We start from the raw sequence: 25,296 nt of genomic DNA, 5'->3' as shown, positions 1-25,296 counted from the left end.
ACCTCTTCTGCATGGAAAAGTTCTCTCAGTTATGGAGATCGCCCTTTCGTAGGGGAGCTGGAGTCCAACTGTGGATCAGCAGTGAGATTGAAGCCTCCACACATCAATAGCTGGCCATATCGGAGAGGTGCGATGGCCATGAAGACTCTCCTCAAGAACCTTAGTTGATGGGAGTTGGGTGCATTTAAAGTGACCAGGGTGTACGGTTTGAAATTAATGTCACCTGTTATGATGATAAATAGGGATGTGCCCGATGTTCGAGTTCAACGTACAATTGACTCAAACATCTGGTCTTCGTCTGTTCACCGAATAGCGAACAATTTGGGGTGTTCGAGGCAAATTTGAAAACCACGGAACACCCTTTAAAAGTCTATGGGAGAAATCAAAAGTGCTAATTTTGAAGGCTTATATGCATGGTATTGTCATAAAAAGTTTTGGGGACCTGGGTCCTGCCCCAGGGGACATATATGAATGCAAAAAAAAAGTTTTAAAAATTGCCTTTTTTTTCGAGAGCAGTGATTTTAATAATGCTTAAAGTGAAACAATAAAAGTGAAATATTCCTTTAAATTTTATACCTAGGGGGTGTCTATAGTATGCCTGTAAAGTGGCGCATGTTTCCAGTGTTTACAACAGTCCCTGCACAAAATGGCATTTCTAAAGGAAAAAAGTAATTTAAAACTACTCGCGGCTATAATGAATTGCAATACACATAAAAGTCATTGAAAAAAATGGCATGGGATTCCCCCACAGTCATTACTAGGCCCTTTGGGTCTGGTATGAATATTAAGGGGAACCCTGAACTAAAATAAAAAAAAAAAAATGCGTGGGGTCCCCTCAAATTCCATAACAGGCCCTTCAGGTCTGGCATGGATATTAAGGGGAACCCGTGCCAAAATAAAAAAAATGGCATGGGGTCCCCCTCAAAATCCATACCCGACCCTTCAGTTCTGGAATGGATTTAAAGGGGAACCCCGTGCCAAAATGTAAAAAAAATGGCGTGGGAGTCCCCCCAAAAATCCCTACCAGACCCTTATCCGAGCACGCAACCTGGCAGGCTGCAGGAAAAGAGGGGGGGGGCGAGAGAGTGCCTGCCCCTCCTGAACTGTACCAGGACACATGCCCTCAACATGGGGATGGTGCTTTGCATAGACCTTGAAACTATATCTGCCTTATGCTCTTAATTTATTCTGAGCATGCATGGCACTTTGTCCGTCGAAATTGTCTACACATGATCAGAATTTAAAACGATCAGATTTTGGAACATTTTTAGATCCTGCTCTCAAACTTTGTGTGTTGGAAATTCCAACGGAAAAAGTCTAATGGAGCCCACACACGATCGGATTTTCCAACAACAAGATCCGATCACACATTTTCCGTTGAAAAGTCTGACCGTGTGTACAGGGTATTACAGTGGCCCCGACCCATGGGTTTATGTCCTCTGCAGCATTTTCCTGGCTTTGCCAACTATTATTGGAAGTTTATTTGTATCGTCTTGTCTCTGGTCAAGCCCCTGACTGATATGACCGGAAAGGGCAGTAACCCACAGAGCTGGTCTTGGGAGTCTTCGGCTCCTGTGTTGGCACATTCTGATCCCACCTTACCTTTTATCCTTGAGGTTGATGCTTCTGAGACTGGAGTTGGCGCCCTTCTGTCGCCATGTCCTACCTCTGAGAGCACTATGCATCCTTGTGGCTACTTTTCCAAGAAATTGTCACCTGCACAGTGCAATTACAAGATTGGTGACAGAAAACTGTTAGCAATCATTTTATCCCTAAAAGAATGAAGACATCTCCTCAAAGGTATCACTGTGCCTATTCTCATTCTTACTGACCATAAGAATCTCACATTCTTGTCTGAGGCTAAACACCTCTCTCCTGGGCTCTTTTCTTGTCTAGTTTCAATTACATGACAATATTCTTGCTGCTCAGATCCATGCCCCTCCTGAGAAATCTTGTGACTGCTGCTTTGTCCCAGAGAGTCTCTGTTCTGCCATAGATGCTCTTCTGAAGTTTACGCACAAGTTGTCTGCTTGCTCAAAGGAGACAGGTTTGCTTTGGTTGACCTTTTTTTCTGGTTTTCTTGGCATATTTACTTCACAGGTTTCAGGGATTTGTGTTTCTGATGATGGGTTCTCATCAAAATAAACACTATGGCTTATTGTCACTTTGTCAGTCTTTGGGTGTAGGATTTTGTAACTCGCTGTAGCCTACTAGAATGCCCTCTATGGCTCTGTTCTCCAGCTTGGATCACATTTCACTTGGAATATAGGCATATGCTTTACATCCAGACTCTCTTATGTTCCCCATGCTAGGCTTTGATCCATGCCTCATTTCAGATGCAGTACCTTTAATGGCTTTTGAGAGTAGTCTGTTCTATAGGTGAGTTGCAGTCATGACCTCTTCTCCCCAGAATTGGTGAGGTAGGTTGGCATCTGACAACATGCATCTGGCCATTTTTATAAGAGTGCGATTTTTCCTTTCTGCTGCACTGTTTTGTTCAGGAGTGTATGGTGCAGTTGTCTGGTGTACCATTCCTTGTTTCCTCAGATATGAGGCCACTTTTTTGCTTATGTATTCCCCCCCATTGTCGGTACGTATTATTCTTGGTTTGTGTTGGAATTTGTTGCTAGACATGGCAATGAACTGTTGAAGTTTCTCTGATGTTTCATTCTTGTGTTTTATTACATAAGTAGTTGTGTACCTGGAATAATCATCCATTAAAGTCAGTAGATATCTGTTCACGTGGGATGTGGGAGTTTTCATTGGACCGCATACATCACTGTGTATGAGCTGCAGGGAGTGGGTAGCTTTTCTATGACATGCCTATGGAAGGGAAGCACGTGTTGCGTTTGCTTCAATACAGCACTTGCAATTCATGAGCACTTTGTAAGATGCTATTGTCAAATCTTCTGATAAGCCTATGTCCTGTATAGCTTCTGGGCTTCTATGCCCCAGCCACCTGTGCCATAAGTGAATAAATTTTCTGTGTAAGTCATTAGAGACTATATTGGCTTGCTGGTCTGTGGTGATGAGCCTGTATAGGTGGTCATCCAGTTTTCCTTTTTTGCAAGCAATTGCTTATTATTGTGAATTGTGCATTCAACACCCTGGAACTTAACTGTGAGACCATTGTTTGCATGACTTTTCACTGATAGACATCTGCCTTATAGTTCTGGAACATACAGCACTCTCTTTACAAGGATACTATATTCATCTCCTTGTGGTGTAATGCAGTTCAGGAAGCCCTGGCCTTTACCTTCGGATGTGATGCTTTTCCCGTTTGCTAGGAAAACTGAGTCTATGCACCAGCCGCGTGGCTTGTCGCTTTGTGTCACTTTAAAAGTGCCACTCCATGATGTGTCTGCAGTTTCCTTTATGGCTGCTTTGACTCTTGCTGTTGATAGCTGTAGCTTTTGCTGCTCAACTTCCCAGACAGGACAGTCCTTTTTTAAGTGACCAATTATTTTACAGTGAAAACAGGTTCTGCTTTCTTTGTTGTGCTTTGTGCCTTTGTATATCTTGAGAGCTTTGTCATCATGGTATGTATTTTCTTTCCTTCTGTCATATTCATCAATTAACTTACCTTTGACATATTCCAGTGTCAGCTCCTGTTCGGGTCTGGTTTTTAAAGTGTTATTAAAAGCAGTATATGTCTCTGCAAGGCTGTAGAGGAGCAGGGCAACAGTATGGCTATCTTTGACATCCTCTCTGATAGTGCGTAGCTGCTCTATGATCTCTAGCATAGCTTTCCTGTGGTTACACATTTGCTGTCCCTTTTCTAGTCTCATCTTGTACAACATTCTTAGTAGAAACAGTTTGCTGTTTAGATTTTAATGCTCATGCAGTTTTTGTAATGAAGTCCACATACCTTTGGCTGCGTTCTCTGCTCTTTTGTGGATAAGCTGGTCATCTTCCACTAGTAAGCTTATAGTAACTTTTGCCTGTCTATCCTTCCTGTCTCAGTCCTCCATCTCTCCATTTGTTGATCTGTCTGTATTTAGCACTTGCCACAAGTCATCCTTAGAATCATTTGTAGTTTAAACTTCCACAGCTGGTAATTGGCATTGTTCAGCTTTGCAATTACAAACTTCACATCTGAACTGCTTGCCATCTTTCTGCAGTTTGCATACAGTACTCCCAGACATTCAGAATTATTTTTCCAGTGCCTGTGTGCTGCTGAGTTTGCTGGCTGTGCCTAGGCCCATAACCTATTGTGCAGAGTATTGAAATAATGCACTTGGAGTTTCTTGTATACAGCAGAACACCTTTACTTTAATTGAGGATATCTTTATCATGGTTTTACATAAAGTAGACAGAAACAGGAAGCAGGAATAAACAAGAACATATATGTAGGAAAGACAAGCACTTCCTCTCATTACATTGTCATAGAATACAAATCATAACACTGCAGTGCCACCTGCTGGTATAGACAGGTATAATGCATATATATAGTTCACAGTACTTTATATTACTTGCTGTTGTTCTTTAAAGAATACACGAGCCAGATCTTGATCCAGCGCTGTGCATAAGAGCTGAGCCTCTCTCCACTGAATCAATAGGTAATGAATGGTTACATATAACATAGGTATAGCCATATTAGGGCGATAAAGGTGGCCAATTGAGCCTTTCCCAAGCATAAAATATACACTGGATTGAATCAGGCAATTTTTTATCCATACCAACATGTGACTTCTAAGAAGTCCTTATTGACTAACAGAATCGGGAAAAAAAATGTAAGACAGGATAGTGGGGGATGTCAGTCTATTATTGTTTCTTCTTTCCAGGGACTTTGTAAAACCTGCCTTTACAGCTCCATAATGCAAACAAATTAATTGGATAAATCACGTACAATTAATCAATAAAAAAAGAAAAACATCCACTCAGCATTCATTTCAGAAAGACACCAAAAAATAAAATGTCTTGAAGAATGATGCAATCAAAGTGATTGTTAATGCACAAGATTTATATGTGCGTGTGTGTGTGTGCCTTGGACTCATAAATCAGTCAAATCTGCATAGATGCCACGTGCAGTCTGTCTTTTCTAGTAATGTAACATAAAGTAGTGTATAAAAACATTGAATCCACACAGTAAGGCACACATTGTAAAAGGTTTGCTCAATATCAGTGTCTATACCACTTAAACAGTGAAATCATCAGGTAAGTAACAACATTTGGACAGCAAGTCAATAGGCATATGAAAGATCTTCAATAGGAACAGATTCAGATCACTGCACTATTTGAGTCTTTAGCCTCTTTATTGATAGATATTGCTTCAAACAAACACTAGGAATTCCCATATCAATCATTCACAAAATCATACTTTGTTTCCATAAAATGCTGCCCATGAAGAAACGCCAAACCAATAAAGAGTAAAATCCTTTATGTTACAGGGCACAGCCCTTCTCCTGCAATTGTCAACTAAGTGAAATTAAAAGTCAGATCTTGCTTTTCCTCAAAGTATTCCTATGCAAAATAGCTAATGAGTTCATTTTATTTATAAAATGCCAAATAATTGAATACTCTATTTACCACACAAGTTAAGATATGAAATTGAACTGGGGAAAATGATTTACGTGCTGGATTGCAGTATTGGCAGCTTTATAGCGTGAAATGTCACTGTGGTACTAGAGCTTCAAGTTTTATATTCCTTCTTTGAAATCCTGTCAGTTTCATGAACACTAAAGAGTTTAATCAATGTTTGCATTGCAACTACATTGGAATTTTTTTTTTTTTGGTTTAAAAACCTAACAGCCAACAATTGTAAGTATACTGGTGTGTGTTCTAATATTAAAAAGGGATTTATCATTTATACACATCAGCACATTTATTTCTACATTGATATGAAAATAACATAATATACAATTACTTTATAAGTAAAGTGTCCCTTCAACAGCCATGCAAGTCTAGGCTACTTTGGTTGGAGACCAGCTAATGCTGAACTTCAGTCTTCTGTAAAAATTCACTTTCCAGTTGCCTCCCACATTGCACAAATTAATTGTAATTGCACAGTTTGTCTAGTAGAATTGAAATAAGCACAACACTTACCTTATTCCGAGCTCCCCTTGCATACAGAGCTCTGCCCTGCTCTCTTGGTATGTGGGCAGGCCCCCTTGTCCTCTTGTGATAGCACTGACAATGCTGCAACCCATGGAGCAGAAATTAAAAGTTCCATATTACAGTATAAAGAGGCATGCATGTGCATATAATAAAGTAAGTATTTCACCAAATTCCTTACCCCTTGGACAAAATAAGCAACTAACCCTTTCAACTAAGGATGAGCTCAAGGTTTGGACAGAAACCAGGTTCAGACCAAACTGAGCTTCCCAGGCACTGTTTTGGAATTGCCCAGCTAAACATCCCATAATGCTTTGCAAAAAGCCATTGTTGACCATAGACTTGCACCTGTCCTCTGGTACGTCACCTGACCAAAACTCAGGTGCAAGGCTTTGGCCAATAACAGTTTTGAGCAAATTCCCAGCCCATGCATCATAAAAGGCTGCCCTCCCAGGAGTAAATTTTTCAATGTGTTAGAGTTTAGTTAGAGAAAATTGCCCTGAAAACTGGCTTAGAGTCAGCTAAATTATTTGAGCACAGTGTCAGCTACTTGCTTCAGTAGAATGTGCAGCCATTAATTGTGTCTGGGGTTGAGGAAGAGAGCAACGGGAGCATAGAGGGAGGAGCTGATTGGCACTAACGTTCCTGTAGCTACAACTTACTGCCAAGTTGGCTCCAGCAATGAGGAGGGGAGTTGGAGGGGGCGATGATAAGGTCTCCAACCATCCCTGGGTACCAGGCATAATGTAGCAGGAAAGTGGGGGAGAGGCACAACATCAGCAAGGCAGGATGTCATCTGAAGGCAGCTCTTAGAGGAGTAGATTGAGCAGCCACCCTTAAAACACATGGGGTGTGGCTTTGGTGGAGACTCATCGGCTGAGGAGGTTTTCAAGTCTACACTAGGTTGGCTGTATGGGAGTGCACCGTGTCTTTGAATTTATACATGCAGTGCTTCAGATAAGCACCTTTAGCAGCCTGCACCTTTCTCCCTGGTGACTGCGGTATTTTAAAACAAAAATAGTGTTGCGCTGTAGTGTGTATCCAAATATATCCAGTGAATTAAATCAAAACAACATATATAAACAACATATATAAGTGCATGACAATATTGAATAACTTGAAAAACAAGAATTATAACAATAGCTAAAAATTCTTCCCAATACATGCACTATTTAGTGCTCATAAATTTCAAGTGTGTCAATAAGTGTTCTTAGTGAACATCTTAATTAGGATTGATCCATGTGATAGTTCTCCAAACATAATCAATGTGCCACCACTCTTGTGCTTCCCCCCGTGATATTATCCTCAACACAGGGAATGAGACCTCACAATATGACTGCACTAGTTTGACTTCCCTAGCTTGTGCGGCGTTCGTAATCTAGCACCAAGGTTACATGCTGAAGACTACACCTTCATTCATTTGTAATATCTTTTTTTGCACACATGTTAAAATGCACATTTTAGGCCTGAAGTTTAGTTAACCCCCCTCCCACAAATTATATATTTTCTGAAATCAAATACCCTGTTGAATAAAATAGCTGTAGCTAAATATTTTCTAACAATTAACATTAACATGTATTACAATTATCTAACAATTAACAATTAACATTATCTAACAATATTAATGCAAATTATTAAAACAAATGCTCTGTAAAAGAAAATACAAAAAAGTTAAAGACTAAGTACAACTTTTTGTTTTATAAATTTTAGCTTCCCTATGTACCAATATACCCTTAATGCGCCTCTGTTGCAAGAAAGAACAGTCTTAACCTCAGATTTTTGTGTCTCCTATCGAAAACTCCTCCATTACTTCCTGCTATTCGTCCTGGTATTTGGGAAAGGAAAATTATTAGAAGGAAGTACTTCCTGACCTCATTTAAACACACCACAGACCTGCCCTCTCCCTCAAGGAGCTTGCTCCCCCCACTTCTGTAGTTTCATGCTTCTCCAATCAAGGGAACGCCAGTGAGCACCATCCTCATGAAATACGCAGCCGGTGTCTTTCTCTGCTGATCAATTGTTTTCTACTATACTTTCTTTTTGCATAGATCATTTTGGCAGAGTGTGCAGGAGCTGAGGGGTCACATAACAGGAGAAGTGTGTCCCTGGAAGTCTGTAAAGCTCACCACACACTATATAATCCGACAGTGTAGTGCAAGGACCTGCCTAATTGGATACAGAATTTTTGGATAGATAGATGTGTCCTCCTATTATATAATTCTGGGAAATCTAGGAGCTTGTACAATCACATTATGTGGTGTTTGGCTACCGTTATACACCTAAATGGAACTAGGTGTACTTTTGGTGCCATTATGTGTTAATGGCACCCCAGACACAGAAGCAAACGTGCATTTTGTCAAATGGACAAAATGTGGAAACGAAACATGCCAAAATGCCCCATGAGCTACTTTGCTGCATTTGTCATGCATGTCACAGGAAAAATGCACCAAAAACATGCCCCCCCCCCCACTATGCTGTGTAAATAGGACCTGGAAGTGAAATTGGTGTGTTTACACATGCCCCCTTCCTAAGCTGGACCTTGATTGCAAGAACATTCTCAGCTGAATAGCTCACCACATGTAATTGTATAAAGCTTGCCATAAGCTATGCAATCTGATTGTACAATCTCTGTACAATTTCCTTTAGATTTACCAAAATGATCTAATGGGGAACCCACCTGAACAATCAATTCAATTTGTATCAAATCAGGCAGGCCCTTGCAGTACATTGCTGATGGTAGATATTAAGGATATATTGTACAATCAAATGGTACAGTTTATGGCCACCTTAAAGGAAAAAGTAGGTTGAAAGTAATAGAAGTGGTATAGTAATGAGGAAGGGGTCTATTAGCAATTTGTGGAGTCTGGTGTAGACTGAAAATTGTGGCCTGTGACGTACAGTGCAGTGGCAGATTTCTGGCTGCCATTTTTTCACCCATAAGGCCAACTCTGCCATTGATCATTACATGGAAGGTAATGTTCCCCGATGCTGGACCATATAATCAGCTGCAGAGTCCACCTGACCACTGACACATGATCCAGCAAATTTGGGTGGGGATCTTCTTGATTATTGCCCAGTGGGTCACTTTGTAGGTGGCCAGGAAGGATTCAGAATGAGGCACGCTACTGGAGTTGATTGCTCCACTGTGTTTCCTGACACATAGTGACAGACCAGTATTCTTCACATCCTCTTCCTCAATGCCTTCTGTTGGTGAGTCTCCCGCAGAACCAATAGTTCCCTCCAAGCAACCAAGAGGCTATATGATGGCTCAATGGCATGCAATTTTTCAACAGCTGGTATGCTTAGATGACAGGAGCCACACTGGGACAAAGATTGTCAGTTTTGTAGGGGCAGGCCCAGAGGTGGCTAACTTCACACTATCTTGTTGCAAGAAATGTTGTGTGTGACAATGGCACCAACCTGTTGTCTGTCCTTCAGTATGGAAAGTTCACACACATCCCTTTCCTAGCACACATCCTCACCCTGGTGGTGAAGCTCTTCCTGGTTAGGTGTTCTGGCTTACAAAACCTAAGGAGGCAGGCCAGAGGCGTTTGTAGATATTTTAGATATTCATACCTCAGCTGGGTAAAATTCAGCATGAACTACATCTGCTAACAAACAGCCTAATAAGTGATTGAACTCTACCATGGCCATCACTTCTTCTTACATTGCTGTCTCAGAGCCCTAATCAAACTGCTTACATTTACTATGGCTACATTGCCATATGCGGTTGACTCTGAAACATACTGTAGCACTGCAATTTTTTTGTATGCTGTTACAGCTGCCTTATCTCTGCAATGCGGGTTTTTGGCTTTGAGGTATCTTGACACAGTTTGGGTTGACATTTTTTTTAGACTTTGTACACAATACAGTGTGGTACTGAAAATAGATAACAAGCTATGCAATGTGAATTGTTTTGATGCTGTTTGGCAATTTATTTGACGTTGACATTTTTAGCTTTATATTATTTCAAAGAATATACTTTGCAATGGTTTTTATTTATATTGTTTCTGTTACTTCCAGTGCTCAATTTTAGTCTATCACTGTTGCACACAAAAAAAGGCATGTCTACTACCTAATGAAGGTTTTGTTTTTTGTTTTTTTGAATGAAAATCAATTATTGGTTTGCTGCTGCTGCTGCATGTAAGCCAATGAATAAGGTGATGTCACAATACAGTGTCACTGATGTTGCCCCTGGGAATTGTAATGGTCTGTAAAACCGCATACAGCTTTTATGGATCCCCAAGCATGTAATTTAAAGGGATTTCTTATTTTTAATGTTGTTCTTTAAGCCACCTGAAATTAAATTCTGCATTGGTGTATGTATCCCAGGGCACTGCCCAGCTCCCCATGCCTTTTGTTTGACAATCCTTTGCCTATTAGAAAATGACCATTACTGACATGTAAGATTCAGTTCCCTTTTATATCAATGAGTTTTCGGATCCATAATCTGGACCCTATGCATTTGGCTCATCGTTACTTGCATTGTGGGGGGCAATGCAAGGTTATTTTTTTCAGAATTCTAGAGTTCAGCTTTACACGACAGTTTGATTCAGCATCATATGGAAACACTCACATATGCATAAATGATGAAACAAAAAACAAGTTTTACACAGAGAGAAACCCGTGGGAAATTTACCCAGGGTCCCAGTATTAAAAGGTAAGAGTTCTAAATACACATAGTAAGCTACAATGCTGCACATAAAATGTATAATTGAGTAAACATAAAAGTATTCCATTTATGCTGGGTCTAAACAGCTTTCATTCTGCCTTGCTACTCAAATCCCCAATTGTCACTGTTGCAAAGGGCCATACTTGTGTTGTCCCTGCCCACCTGTTATTTTGAACCATAATCACTGTTATTTATAAATATTAGTTATAATCCAATATGTTGCTCAAAAGTACACATGATGCAAAATGTAGCACTTATCTTAATCAATACTTACCTGAGGTCCCTCTCTGTCCAGCAATGTCTACGAGTGTCTCAGCCATCCGCGCTGGTAGGCTGCATTGATGGGCACTGAGGAGGCTGCATTGATGGGCACCGGTGAGGCTGCATTAAGGGGCACTGGTAGGCTGCATTGATGGGCTCTGGTAGGCTACATTGATGGGCACTGGGGAGGCTGCATTTGATGGGTGCTTCATTAAAAAGGTTGGGTATACATGGGCAGGGCAAATAGGGTGGAGTCACGGGTGGGGCCAGGGGGGAGGCAAAATGAGGTTTCGCCTAGGGTGTCAAAAATCCTTACACCAGCCCTGATCACAGAAGAGGCAGGATCAGAGCTGCTTTGTGCAAATGCACTGCAACAGAGCAGGTAAGTATAATGTATTTGTTATTTTTATAGGAAGAAAAAACAAGACTTTACAGTCACTTTAAGTATAATGAGGTAACCTCAATAAACTAACACTATTTGTAACTCAACCATTAACGACTGTAGAGGTGTATAGATGAGGTGCTGAAGAAGAAAAAAATTTTTTTTAAGGTGCCATAGGATGGAAAACATATTTGCAGCACCGAGAAAAAGCCATATGAAGAAGAAGAAAACACTATGCTAGACAAAACCTGGGCTGGAAGTTTGTATTTGTGATATACAATTTTATTCTATGAAATTTGTACAGCCCCTGGCAAAAATGAAATCACAACTCTTCAAAAATGTGCATTCAATTGTTTAATTTTGTAAGGAAAAAACATATAATCACAGACATGCCTAAAACCTGCAAAACTGACCTGGCAACTGCAATAAAAGAAAGGTGGAGCTGGATTGATGAAGACTACTGTTTGTTGATAGTTAAATCCATGCCATCCATGTACTAGTGGTGTGATGTAGCGTTTTTCTTTATGATTCCATTTTATTTTCTATAGAACTGAGTGATTTCTTATTTTTTCCTCTGCTTAATCTGCAAAAACTGTTGCAATTGACTAAAGTTTTCTTTTTTTTTAATTCTTTTTTATTCTTTTAAGGTTGGAATGTTAAACAAAAATAGTTTTGAGGCATGTTTGTAATTAGTTTGTTTTTTACACAATTAACCACTTGCCGACCAGTCGCTGTCATTATACTACGGCAGGTCGGTTTGATCCTGCAAATTGCCATAGCTGTATGTCAGTCCCTTTAACAGCTATAGCAGGTGCACCACCGGCCATCAGCAATCTCTCCACAGAGATACAGAATGGGGATCTGTAAATGTAAACAAACAGATCCCCGTTCTGTCAGGGGAGTACAGTGTGATTGTCTGCTCCTAGTGATTAGGAACGGCAATCTCTCTGTACTCCCTGTCAGTCCACTCATTTAACCCCTTTATTGCCCCCTAGTGTTAATCCCTGCCAGTGTAATTCATAGAGGAATTAGGACATTTTTATAGCACTGATCACTGAATAAATGTCACTGGTCCCAAAAAAGTGTCAAAAGTGTTTGATCTGTCCTCCACAATGTCACAGTCCCACTCAAAATTACCGCCATTACTAATAAAAAAAAATAATAATGAAAAAATGTCATAAATATATCCTCTATTTTGTAGACTCTTTTGTGCAAACCAATCAATATACACTTATTAATTTTTTTTTTTACCAAAAATATGTAGAATACATATTGACCTAAACTGGTGAAGACATTTTATTTATTTTTTTTTGTATTTTTTTTGGGGATATTTATAATAACAAAAAGTAGAAAATATTGTTTTTTTGTTCAAAGTTGTCAGTCTTTTTTTGTTTATGGTGCAAAAAATTTAAACCACAGAGGTGATCAAATACCACCAAAAGAAAGCTCTATTTGTGGGTTAAAAGGACGTCCTTTTTTTGGGTACAGCGTCACACGCAATTGTCAGTTATAGTGACACAGTGCCGTTTCGCAAAAAAATGGCCTGGTCATTAAGGGGGTAAATCTTCCAGGGCTGAAGTGTTTAAACAATTGAATGAACTTTTTCCAAGAGTGGGGATTCTAGATTTTTTTGCCAGGGGTTATATAATGAACATCTTCTTTTAAGTGATATCAATAGAATTTGTGCCTTGCACAGAAGTTTTAAATAAGTGGATTACATAATTAGATAGTTGGAAAGGTTGTATAAAGACACAAGAACACCCAGTTCAAAGTGTGTATGTATGTGAGTGACTACTAGTTTCTATATCACTGTACGGTACATTACACTAGCTAAGAAGCACATCTAAAAGTTTTTTTTTTTTAAATTTATCTACACTCTACACTAAAAGGTCCACATGCCTACCTCATTATGGGTAAAGAAGCCGTTATGCGGTTTAAGATTGAACCACTTCTTATTCAACTTCATTGTGTGGTCACATGTGATTTTTAGAGACCTTAGGTTAAATAGTTTCCTCCCAATGCTGGAGTCACCATTCAAAGATGTGTATATTGAGATGATATGCCCTCTGAAGCGTCTCCTGTCCGGGGATTAGAAGGGTTTTGCTTTTGACAAAGGGGGTTTTGTCTATGAGAAATGTGGAACTTCAATTGTCTGAAGCACAGTTAGACCGAAGAGAGAATGGGAAAGTAAAATAAAATGAGTGAGTAACTAAACATGAAAAAGCTATCTCTGGATTATAAAGCAGACACATACTCATAGCAATTAAGTACTCCTAGCTTGGTTATTGTGGATATTTGAGCTGAAAACAAATCCAGATGACTTTATTGACTGCATGGACACTTTGTATGAGAGTCTTATGTCTGATGAATATCTTCATTTCTCCATTATTCTCTGATATAGTTTGTCCTCTGAGTATTTTTAGTTTGAGATGAGGTTGCTATTTGGTAAGAAATCTGTAACTTCACTGATTAGAAAAGATTGTGCCAGCACTCCTCAGTCTTCTTGCAATAAAACCACCTTTATTGAGATTAGTTCTGCATGTCATACAAGAAATGCAATGTTTTGAAAACACAAAGCTACCCTTCACCAGGGAAAGTGGCAGAAAAAACCAACATATAGAGTATCTCACATAAGTGAGTACACCCCTCACATTGTTGTAAATATTTTATTCTATCTTTTCATTTGACAACACTGAAGAAATTACACTTTGCTACAATGTAAAGTAGTGAGTGTACAGCTTGTATAACAGTGTAAATTTGCTGTCCCCTCAAAAGTACCATATATACTCGAGTATATGCCGAGTTTTTCAGCACATTTTTTAGGCTGAAAACCCCCTTATACTCAATTGATGGTCTCAAGTGAGGGTGCAGCTTCATTGTGCCCATCTGCAGCCTCACTGTGCTCATCTGCAGCTGTACCTTTAATAACTAAAAGAGCGGGTGTCCCGCTGTGTCATGCAGTCTGTTTGGCAGCCGTCCATTGTAACAAAGCCCCGTCTCCTCCTCGTCCATGATAGAGGAACATTAATACAATGCTGGGAAACTGTATCAGTGTTCCATCTATCATGGACAAGGAGGAGGCGGGGATTTGTTACAATGGATGGCTGCCAAACAGACTGCATGACACAGCGGGAGACACCTGATGTTTTAGTTATCAAAGGTATGGATGCAGAGAGAGGCTGCCACTGTGCCCATCAAATAATGCCACTGTGCCCCATCAGATGCTGCCACTGTGCCCAATAAAATGCTGCCAATGTGCCCATCAAATGCTGCCACTGTGCCCTATCAAATGCTGCCACTGTGCCCATCAAATACTGCCACTGTGCCCCATCAAATGCTGCCACTGTGACCCCCCCCCCCGCATGCTCACTGTGGGACCTTACAGCAGGTCAGACAGCGGCTCCTGTGTCTTCCATGCACCTCCCCCTCTTCATAATAGGTGTCCAATTGCAGCACATGTCCTCTCAGGTAATCAGGTGACAGGTAACAGACCCACGCACTTGATTGGCAGAGAGGTGGTTCAGTGTTAATGTTAATATTCATTTGCTTTTCTAACACACCTGGGTGTACTCCAAGTGCAATGCTTTGTGCCACAAGTCCACCTTTTTTGAAGCCTATTAGAGCCTATGGCTCTATTCAGGTGCTTCAAAAACACCCCTCACCACTATAATTAAGGTGTCCGGCATCCGAAAAGGCATGAGTTATAGAGGGTGGTTGCTGTAGAGAGGGGGTGGCGCCCGTGCGCCCTTAATGGATGTACCAATATTGCTTGATAAAAAAAGCAAAAAAAGCAAAAACATAACCCTGGGTTTGCTTTAAAGCATTACAGTAAAATTGTATAAGATGCAGTGGGTGTGATTTACTAAAACTGGTGCACTTAGAATCTGATGCAGCTGTGCATGGTAGCCAATCAGCTTCTACTGTTCAATTAAAGTTTTTGTAACCTCAATAACCCATTTCACTGCCAGCCTCTCTCTTGCATCAAGTGATAATGCACAGTGTAAGTGTTTTTTTAAATCAATGCCTCTAAATACCTTTTTTTCAGGGATCTTCAGGCTAATCGCATGACTCCTGGCTGCTCTGCTGCTCCCATCCCTGAGCTACAGCGGTAAGAACTGAGATCTCCCTCTGAAGTTAACCAGGAGGTCAATGGCTGCTCAGGCCCTCCCGCTGTAGCCCTGGATTGGAGTAGGATAGCGATCGGGAGTCACGTCAAGATGAGATGCACATGGATTGGCAGTCAAGATGAGATGCACATACAATGGTAGTCTGAGAGCACAGTGAATTAGCAGTCAGACAGTCTCCTTTTCTCCTACTATTATACCTAAGGCCGGCCTTACATGGAACCAGCCGAGATTCAAACCATTAATGAGCAGGCTGAATGTACCAAGTCGACTGATCAACTTGGGTACAACCAACCTGCTGGATTCTCTTACAATTATCACTAGCGGCTGCTATAGCTTGCAAGCTTGAAAGTTTGTCCTTTTGGCCATGGATTGTGAAACAATCCTCCAAATATGGATTGATTCCTTGAATGAGATTCACAAACTTTACGCTTCAATTAACGCTAGCATTTTAAGATTTTGGATGATATCCAGCAGACACCAATATCCTAACCTAAAGGCCTAACCTTTGTCTTTTCTGTCTCATCACTCAACTTAATAGGAGGGGTTGTAACATCTGTCATGATTCATTGCAATGCAGGAGTATATACAATAGGTAAAGTACATATTTCCTTTTCCTTGGCAAGGCTTTTATGGTTAGGGAAATGGAATGTTCTGTATACCTATAATTGTCATCAGACCGCCATAGGTTAGCAGCGCTGTTGAAAGCCTACACTACTCTCTCCATTTTTTGTTTATCCTCATCCTACATTTATTGAAGCAGTGCTGAACAAAACCTTCATCTCTGCTCACAGTGCTTGTTCCACATGTATCCACATTTCAACTCGGTATCCAAATGGTTTACTCTAGGAAAGACTAACTGCGATAACTACAATAACTATGAAGATAAACTATTACCATGACTATTATTCTGTTGTTTTTGAGCATTACTATTGTTGGTAAGTTTTTCATGTGCAAATTGAAGCTTCCCAGTAATACTAATACACACGAGTGGATTTTCCTTTGGAAAAAATGTGGGTCTTTTTTCCGACGGAATACCGCTTAAGCTTGGCTTGCATACACACGGTCACACAAAAGTTCTCTGAACTTTCGACCGTCAAGAACGCGATGGCGTACAACACTACAACAAGCCGAGATGTGCAGAATGTGTCGAATTGTTTCCAAGCATGCGTGGGAATTTTGCACAGCAGACGATCGGAATTTCGAATCTGAACTTTTTACGACCGATAAATAGAGAACCTGCTCTCAATCTTTTGCTGGCTGGAATTCTGCCAGCAAAAGTCCGATGGAGCATACACATGGTCGGAATTTCTGACCAAAAGCATACATCCGACTTTTGCTGGAAGAATTTCTGATCATATGTATGGGGCTTTGGGCTATACCATGCTTCAGAAAACATGACAGACATCAGTACAAGTAAAAAATGAAATAAAGATAAAATAAATAGTGTGTTGTTATTCTTAAGCAATAAATAATGCATGTGATTTTGTGCATTACCTGTTAAAGCAGGTTGCAAAATAATAATAAAGACATATAAATACTGCACTCGCCATTTAGCAATTTAAAGTTTCAAAATATATTTTCCTTTCAATCTGTCACTGCCATAATTTTCTAATACTACCAAAATACAAATATTTTCTCAAAAATATAGCATATTAGAGTATTTTTTTACAATAGATGTGTGCAGAGCATTGCTAAAAAAATCAAATTTCATATGTGTGTTAAAGCCTCACTGATTTATTAAAAAATGTATAGAGTGATTTAGGTTAAATTACAAGCATCCATTGTAATGGAAGTTTGTTTTCTGTTTAAATACTTTCAAAGACTTCTAAGACTAAAGGGGTGCCACAGTTGTTCCATCCCTTGCTACAACACTAAGAATTCTTGGTTATAATAAAGGAAGATCATCTCGCATAGCAGTCAGTTTGAATCAGATATCTATTAGATGGAGCAAATAAGAATCTCCAATAAAGTTTGCTGTAAATCTTTTCACTCTAAGCAGGTTACCTGAAGGTAAACTATAATTTCATTTTAGACACAGTGCAGACATCTCTACTGTTACAAAAAAAACTGTAATTCATCAATAGCTGATGTCAGGTAAGAAATCATGTCCATTTTTATGCCTATTTGTTTATCTTCATTATATGCTGCTTTCCACTTGTTGAGTCTTTATAGCTAGAGATAAGAAAGCTGGCCTGCCCCATTTAAAATTCAATCTAGATCATGCTGATTTGCACTAGGAGGGGATTAAAAATTATCTGCTCATGCCTTCCTGTCTTGTGCTGCTCTTCTGTTGATGTTCTTACTTTTAGAACCACCAGAATTTTTTGTTTTTCAATTTTTAAACAGAAAACCAGCATACATGCTGATTTTCAAGGTTGTACACCGTAGTTTTTCCTGTGGCTTAGCCATATTCTGTGAATAAATGTTTTCCCTAAATATATTTCTACTTCAGTTTCAGGATCTGGGGGCTTTTTTGACAAGTTTTGGCCAAATTTGGCCACATTTGAAAAAACCTCAGTGGTTTCTGGAATCTGTTATACCTAGATACTTGTATCTGCCATACCTAGATCAGTTTTGTTTTGTTTTGTTTTGTTTTTATTTTATTATCTGACCTTCATGGCCTAAAATCTGATGATAATTATGTTGCCTTAAAAATGTCTCCATCCTAAAATATATTAACCTATATATTAACCTGAATGTGTGTTCATGTCAAATAATGGTAGAATGTACTTGAAAACATAAACATATTCCCATAAAATAAAAAAAAACTCCAAAGTTCTGTGATTGGGAACCCTAGTCCAGGCTATTTTCTTTCCTGATGTTAGGCAAATTTGTCTGAGTTTTGGACAGACTAGGGCAATGTTAAAAATAATTAAAATTGATGTCAGGTTTTTAGGTCTATTTGTGTCCGCTGGGGATAGGCATCATTGGACAGGAAGGCGCAGACAGCTATAAAATAGTTGTCCAAATATCTAACTTTTCCTCACTCTGCCAAAAGTGTATTATTGCCTGTTTTCCAATTGAAATGATTTCCTATCATCTACTACCCTTGCAGTCAGGAAACACATGGCAATAAAAAAACAGACCGAGGCTTTAACTTACCTCAGTGGGATCCCTTGGGGTTGTTTTTTTACTTTTTGTACACGCGCTGACTTTAATATGTCTTAAAGTGGTAGTAGACTCCACATTTTCATTTTTACCTACAGGTAAGCTTATAACAAATCTTACCTGTAGGTAAAATTAATATCTCCTAAACATGCACCTCCTAAACTAACGCATGATAAGATATGGCCTTGCATGAGAGAACATTTTTGTTTCTTTATTTTTAAAAGTTTATTACCACTTTAGGCTCCATTTCTACTAGTCACATGACAAGTCACAACCCATTGAGTTCAATGGCACCCATTCCAATTTTTACGACTTAAAGTTTCAGCATCTTTGAAAAGGTTCCTGTACTACTTTGATGCAACTTTTGATGCGACTCTGTCTCAGAGAGTGTAAAGACATATCAAAGTCACTCTCAGAGTTCCATCAAAGTCGCACTCTAAATCAGGCAACTTTGGAGTTGCACTAGTGAAAACATAGCCTTAAAGGGCATGTAGAGTTGTTTTCTACATATTATTTTTATTTATTTATTTATCTTTTTATATGCATTTATTTATTCTTTAAGAAAAATCATATTTGGCCATAGAGCCATTCAAAGCAAGCTGAAACCTGAAAGTTGTGACTAGTGTGAATTAAATCTTTCTCTTCCATTTTATAGGATTTCTTAACTAACAGACAGTGCTTTTTATTGGTAAGCAAATAAATAAAATATTTACTGAGTTTGAACTTGAACACATTTTAGGCATGTCAATTTACAATCAGAGTTGTTTACATACAAATGTGTGAAATAATCAGCGCCACCCTAATAACTAATCAAGTGCAAAGTTGCAGCCGCTGTACACTTTAAGTGAAATCACTACACTTTAAAAATCTATATATATATTATATGTGTATGTGTACCAAACGACAAACACATATACACACAGTGCAGTGCTACTACATTAATAATTCAATGCTATATTTAGTGCTATGTATACATGCAATAAAATTCAAATTCATAAAAAATTCATAATAAATGTCCCATAAATCAATATCGATCTTGATAGTAGTGCTCCAGTGTTACGCACCGTGGCTGCACAACATCACAGGTTTGTCTTCCTCAGCAGACAGAGCAAGATCATTCAGAGGTCTATACATGTGCAGAGGAGAGGATTCCGAGCCTGTGACATTGCACAGCCACAGTGGTGAGTGAGTGGACACTCTCAATACATGTAACAAGCTAATTTTTTTGTTATATCTAGTAAGTGTCCTCTTTTAGCGGGGTTTTAAAGTTTTAAATAAAAGTTTAAGGCTCCATGCACACTGAAGCTCAAAAAAGCTTTTTCTGGACGCCAGATTACTGGCAGAAAACGCTGGTTGAAAAACTTGCTTTTAACAGCGTTTTGTACTAGCGTTTATGAGCGTTTATTAGCGTTAGCGTTTATGGGCGTTTTCAATAAAAATACACAGAGGACACTCCAAAAAACCCACAGTACATTCCAAACTCCCACAATGCATTGAAAAAATAGAATGCCGAACACTAATTAACGCACGTTTATGAGCGTTTATAAGCGTTTATCAGCGTTTGTCGTTTTTTGGCAGTGAAAAACGGCACTTTGAACGCGAATTTCTGGCGTTCAGAAAAAAGCCCATAAACTCCACTGCTCATTAAAGCTGAAAAACGCCCATGTGTGCATGGACACATAGGCTAACATAGAGTGGAGTTTATGGGCTTTTAAAAAAAACTCCCAAACTCCAATAAACTGCAGTTTATGAGCTCCAGTGTGCATGGAGCCTTATAGCAGAGAGCACTATGTTGTCTATGTATTTGATTATCTGATACATGAGTCCCATGAAGTGGAGGAACAGCTGAATAATCTCAGCGATCAACCCCCTATCTGTGAAGAACACATTGGGTGGAGTGGAGATCATGAAAGGGAGAAATTGAACAGCTGAGTCCTGAGAGAAAGAAAAGACGTTTGGGGAGCTAAAATAAAGAGTTAATTTTAGTCTTCCTGACTCATCCTTGTGGTGAGCAGATTAAATAGCTGGTGGTGGTGTGCACAAGCAATACGAATTATTGAGAAGCACAGTGATATGATAATAACACTGGAGTACTACTATCAAGATTGATATTGATTCATGGGACATTTATTGTCAATTTTTAATGGATTTGAATTTTATTGCATGTATACATAGCACTAACTATAGCATTGAATTATCAATGTAGTAGCGATGCACTGTGTGCATGTGTGTGTCATTTGGTACACATACACATTTTATATATATATATATATATATATATATATATATATATATATATATATATATATATATATATATATATATATATATATATATGTATATATATATATATATATATATATATATATATATATATATATATATGTATATATATATATATATATATATATATATAGTTGTTTACATACAATGTCAATGTTTATATAGGGTACATTTTATATATAAAACCTACCTGTATAGTATTCACTAATGTCAAATTCAGCCTGCAGCAATCAAGTTGTATTAAAGAGGAATCAGAGGTCATAAAGCTCTGATTCTCATGAGTTACTGCACTTGAAACAATTTTTAATTTATTTGATACAAAACACTTGTGAAACAAGCACTTTATTTTCTCCATGTCCTCTGTAGGCTTTGATTCAGATTCCAATTTTGCTACATTTAGCGAAAATAGCCAATATCATAGACAGTGAGATTAGTTTTAAGAGGAACAAGTGAAATGGATGTTATTTCTGTGGAACAAACCGCATGTTATTTTTTCTAGATTAATTTTCTTTGAAGCTAACCTTAAATTATGGCAGGGTAAAAACTCATTGTGATTGACAGGTGCTGAGGAGACAGTAGATGGAGGTAAGATGGGAAAAGTAATACAGTGGCTATGATTAAAAAAAAAAATGTTTCATGCATTCATTGTTAGAGAGGCTGGAAACTTCATAAACTCGTCTGGTAAAAGAAACCATTTTTCTTAGTTTTGTATGAGGTATATGAGACATAATGAATCACAAAAATGAAAAAATGCTAGTAAATACAATAAAATAAATCACAGTCTCACAAACCAAAAGGAAATGGTTTTGTATATGTAAGCTACACATCAACTGCCTAATAGTAGAAATCATAGAAATGTTAAACAATGAAAACAAACACAATTTTGCATAAGGACTGTGCTTAGTTGTTCAGGTTCACAATTCAATTTGCTCTGTTTTGGCACTGAGAGGAATTAAAAATGTAAAACTTCTATTCATAATATCATGAATGATTTCCAGTTGTATAAGAGACCAATCATATATCAGTTATGTGCCATCTACATTGTACATACTTTAGCTATTACTATAAAATGTATGTGATATATAGAATTTAGGCTTGGTTAAAATATATGTGAATACCCAATGGGCTTAAACGACACCCCCTGATAGGCAATACTGCGAAAATTTGCTCGCACCCTTTGACTAACCAAGAACTGTCAACACATGACTTGCCAGTGCGACCTGTAATTGGACATCCGAATTTTGCCCCAGGACTCACGGACAAACAATTCCGGGACCTTAGTAGGCGAGGCCTTTTCCAAGCATCCCATTTTAGTGTAATGGGTAGGTGGAGGACATACACAGAACTGATGGACCCCAGGGGCCCATACAACCTAGACTTTCTGCGAGCTTCCCAGCTTACCCATTTTCTTAAGAACATACCGCCACCTCCCAATGATTCACGGAGACCCCTTAAAAAACCTAGAAAAACTCTGCACGGAGAGCGGGACCCTCACCCACGCATTGTCCATAACATACGCGATGCTGATTGAACCCCCGAAAGATTTCAGCCCCCATATCTTACTAAGTGGGAAAGAGACCTAGCTAGTACCTTCACAGACAATCAGAAACAACAAATACTTAGTTTCACCCACAAATCCTCATTATGCACCAGGCAACAGGAAACAAACTTTAAAACTCTCTCACGCTGGTACAAAACCCCCGCTCTTTTACATAAGATCTTCCCGACGACCTCGGACCGGTGCTGGAGGTGCCACTCGGACGAGGGCACTCTCCTGCATATATTCTGGTCCTGCCCCAGTTTGTATAATTTTAGGAGAGAAGTGTGGCTTATCACCCAGACAATCACTGACCGAGTGGTGCCGTTCTCACCGGCCTATTTTCTCTTCCACATGACGGATATACCATCCCAGAAATATGGAAGATCTGTGATACGGCACCTTCTGGATGCAGCTAAGACGTGCATACCTCTTAACTGGAAATCCCCGAACCCACCAACTACCGCCCAATGGCTACATAAAGTAGATGATATTAGCCGACTGAAGGACTTGATCCTCACCACCCAACACCGGCAGGAAACATATTCTAAAACCTGGCAGGCATGGAATGTCTTCAGATACTCTAATGAAGGCTGTGCTCTCAGGAGAGTTGACTGACAACCCTCTCAGGATAATTACACAGTACCCCCTGATGGACCCCCCTCCCAACCCCCCCTTTTTATCTTCCCCTTCTTATGACCCAACCCATATTGCCCTGTTACATCCCCCCCGGACCCACCCCGGTCCACTAATCTGTAAGAACTCTAACCTTAGAAAAGACCCTAGAGAAAAAAGAGACAAGACCACACCTACAGGGTCAGCCACGCCACCGCTCTCCTCGCCTAGATGAGCCATACCCCTCCCCGGAGGGGACAGTGTCGGCCATGGAAGTAATTTGTGTTCAGGTGGCCTTACGCTCTAGGCCCACCTCATGGTGAAGTCTTAGAGACAAGCATCCCGCCTGAGTCGGTATAGATGTATAGCCGTTTGTTTAACTACAGTTGTATTGTTGTCTATACTGTTGTTTGTTCTGATCCCTGTATACTGGTGGTCTTGTGTTAAATAAAAAATTTGAGAAAAAAAAAATATATGTGAATCAGATGCATTTTGAACTGCATCTGATTCGCATAACATGTGAACCAAACCAGCCTGAAATGGAGTGGGTTCGTGGTTACGGACCTATGTATAGAGTCTTGTGCATTTTTAGGTCCGCACCTGAAGCAGTGAACAAAGCTGCACTGGACTCCTTTTAAAAACTGACTGCAAACCGCAGCTGAACATGTGTGAACCTAAACCTAGCCTTAATATTGAGATTCAGAAAAAAAGCAGAAGACTGACTATTGAAACATTAAAAACTGAAAGAGGCATTTATATTGAGCCCTGACATAGAACAAAGACATAAGAACACTGTCAGTTCAAAACTTTTTTTTTAGTTAGGGGTGGATTTTAAAGGGGGCAGGACCTCCTTAAAGTGGTTGTAAAGGCACAAGTTTTTTTCTCCTTCTTGTATTATATGCATGAAAGTAAAAAAATCTTCTGTGTGCAGCAGTCCCCTCGCGATCCAGCAATGTCCCCTCTCTGGGGACTCACACCTGATTGGCCTTTGGCAGCCACTGCTGTCAATCACAGCCAGTGAGCCAACCAAGAGATGGAGGGGGCAGGGCCAAGCCACTGCTCCATGTGTGAATGGGCATAAAAATCCGCGGCTCTAGAGTGCATCTGCTTGGGAGAAGCCAAGGAGGGAGAAGCCAAGAGAAGCCACGAGAAGTCAGGAGAAGTCAGGATTGCTGGCGTGGGACCCAAGAGGAGGAGGATCCAGGCTGCTCTGTGCAAAAGCATTATACAGAGCAGGTAAGTATAACATGTTTGTTATTTATTATTATAATTTTTTTTAAATAAGGCTTTAATATCGCTTTAAGTCTCCAAGTCTCAAGTCTAAATAAATGGAGGAACCCATACAGCAAGAAATATATATATAAGGTAAACCGGTCTACAGCTTTCAGGGATTTGTACAAGCTTTGTATTGCTACCTATTGGAAAAATTTCATTCATGCCTTTTTCTGGTGCCACCTGTAACAGAGAGTAAGGAAAAATCTCCCCAGCAAGCATACAGATATCAATAAAAACTTGATACGCTTTTGTAACCCTTCCTATTTTATCTGGGTGAAAAAGTTTTGGCTAGACTTCTACTTTAATGTAAAATAAATTTTGTAATTACTAAAATGTGTTAGGTTCCTACTGTTCATGGCAGGTGAGAACATTTATCAGCTCAATGGTAAAGCCTTTATAGCCATTACAGAAAGTACTAAAAACCTAGTCAGTGATTTCATTAAATGACATCTGTTCATGCACAAAAAGTAAAATTTTAACAGTATAATCTACATTATCTTTAATTTTGTAGTGATCGTCATGGGTTGTGTGATAGTTCTGCCCCCCCCCCCCCCCCCGCACTGACCACATACAAATTGTTGTTGTGCTTCTGATGGCTGAAAATATTGCAGAAAGTTTTGGGGTCGATGTGTAAAAAGAATAGAGAATGTTCAATTTTCAAATCGTATTTCAATGAGCGTCTAACCCCAGATTGTCCAATTAAGCTTTGGTAATAAAACCTGGAAGCTCATTAGTTTCTATGCAGAAGTGAGCCTGATTTTGCACTTTCTAGCTTTAGTAAATAAACCCCATTGTGTACTTAAAAGTGAGGAATGCCTGTATTACCTTGGGGTGGGAGATGCAGACTAGAATACTGCAATCACTGAGCAGCAATTGATATCACCTGTGATGTATTTCAGTTATCTTGCAAACCTGGCCTGTTAGTGGGTCCTGAGGACAGGAGTTGAGAACCACTACAGTAGCTGCTCCCTTAGTAAAATCA

The 25,296-nt window shown here is 39.4% G+C and overlaps 1 long non-coding RNA gene across 1 annotated transcript in view; it reads right to left on the bottom strand.

The window, feature by feature from the left end:
- LOC143997328 (uncharacterized) overlaps positions 1-25,296 on the bottom strand; it is a 93,834-nt gene that overhangs the window by 38,665 nt on the left and 29,873 nt on the right. Inside the window, exon 2 of the long non-coding RNA XR_013277673.1 lies at positions 6,046-6,138. This is a non-coding gene — a long non-coding RNA (uncharacterized LOC143997328). The remainder of the gene's footprint in view (positions 1-6,045; positions 6,139-25,296) is intronic.

Source organism: Lithobates pipiens, unplaced genomic scaffold (genome assembly GCF_037356315.1).
Source record: "Lithobates pipiens isolate NorthernLeopardFrog02 unplaced genomic scaffold, aLitPip1_a1.2 Scaffold_19, whole genome shotgun sequence".
Lineage (NCBI taxonomy): Eukaryota > Metazoa > Chordata > Amphibia > Anura > Ranidae > Lithobates > Lithobates pipiens.
The sequence above is the reverse complement of the archived record's forward strand: the minus strand, read 5'-3'. Positions and strand labels throughout refer to the sequence as shown.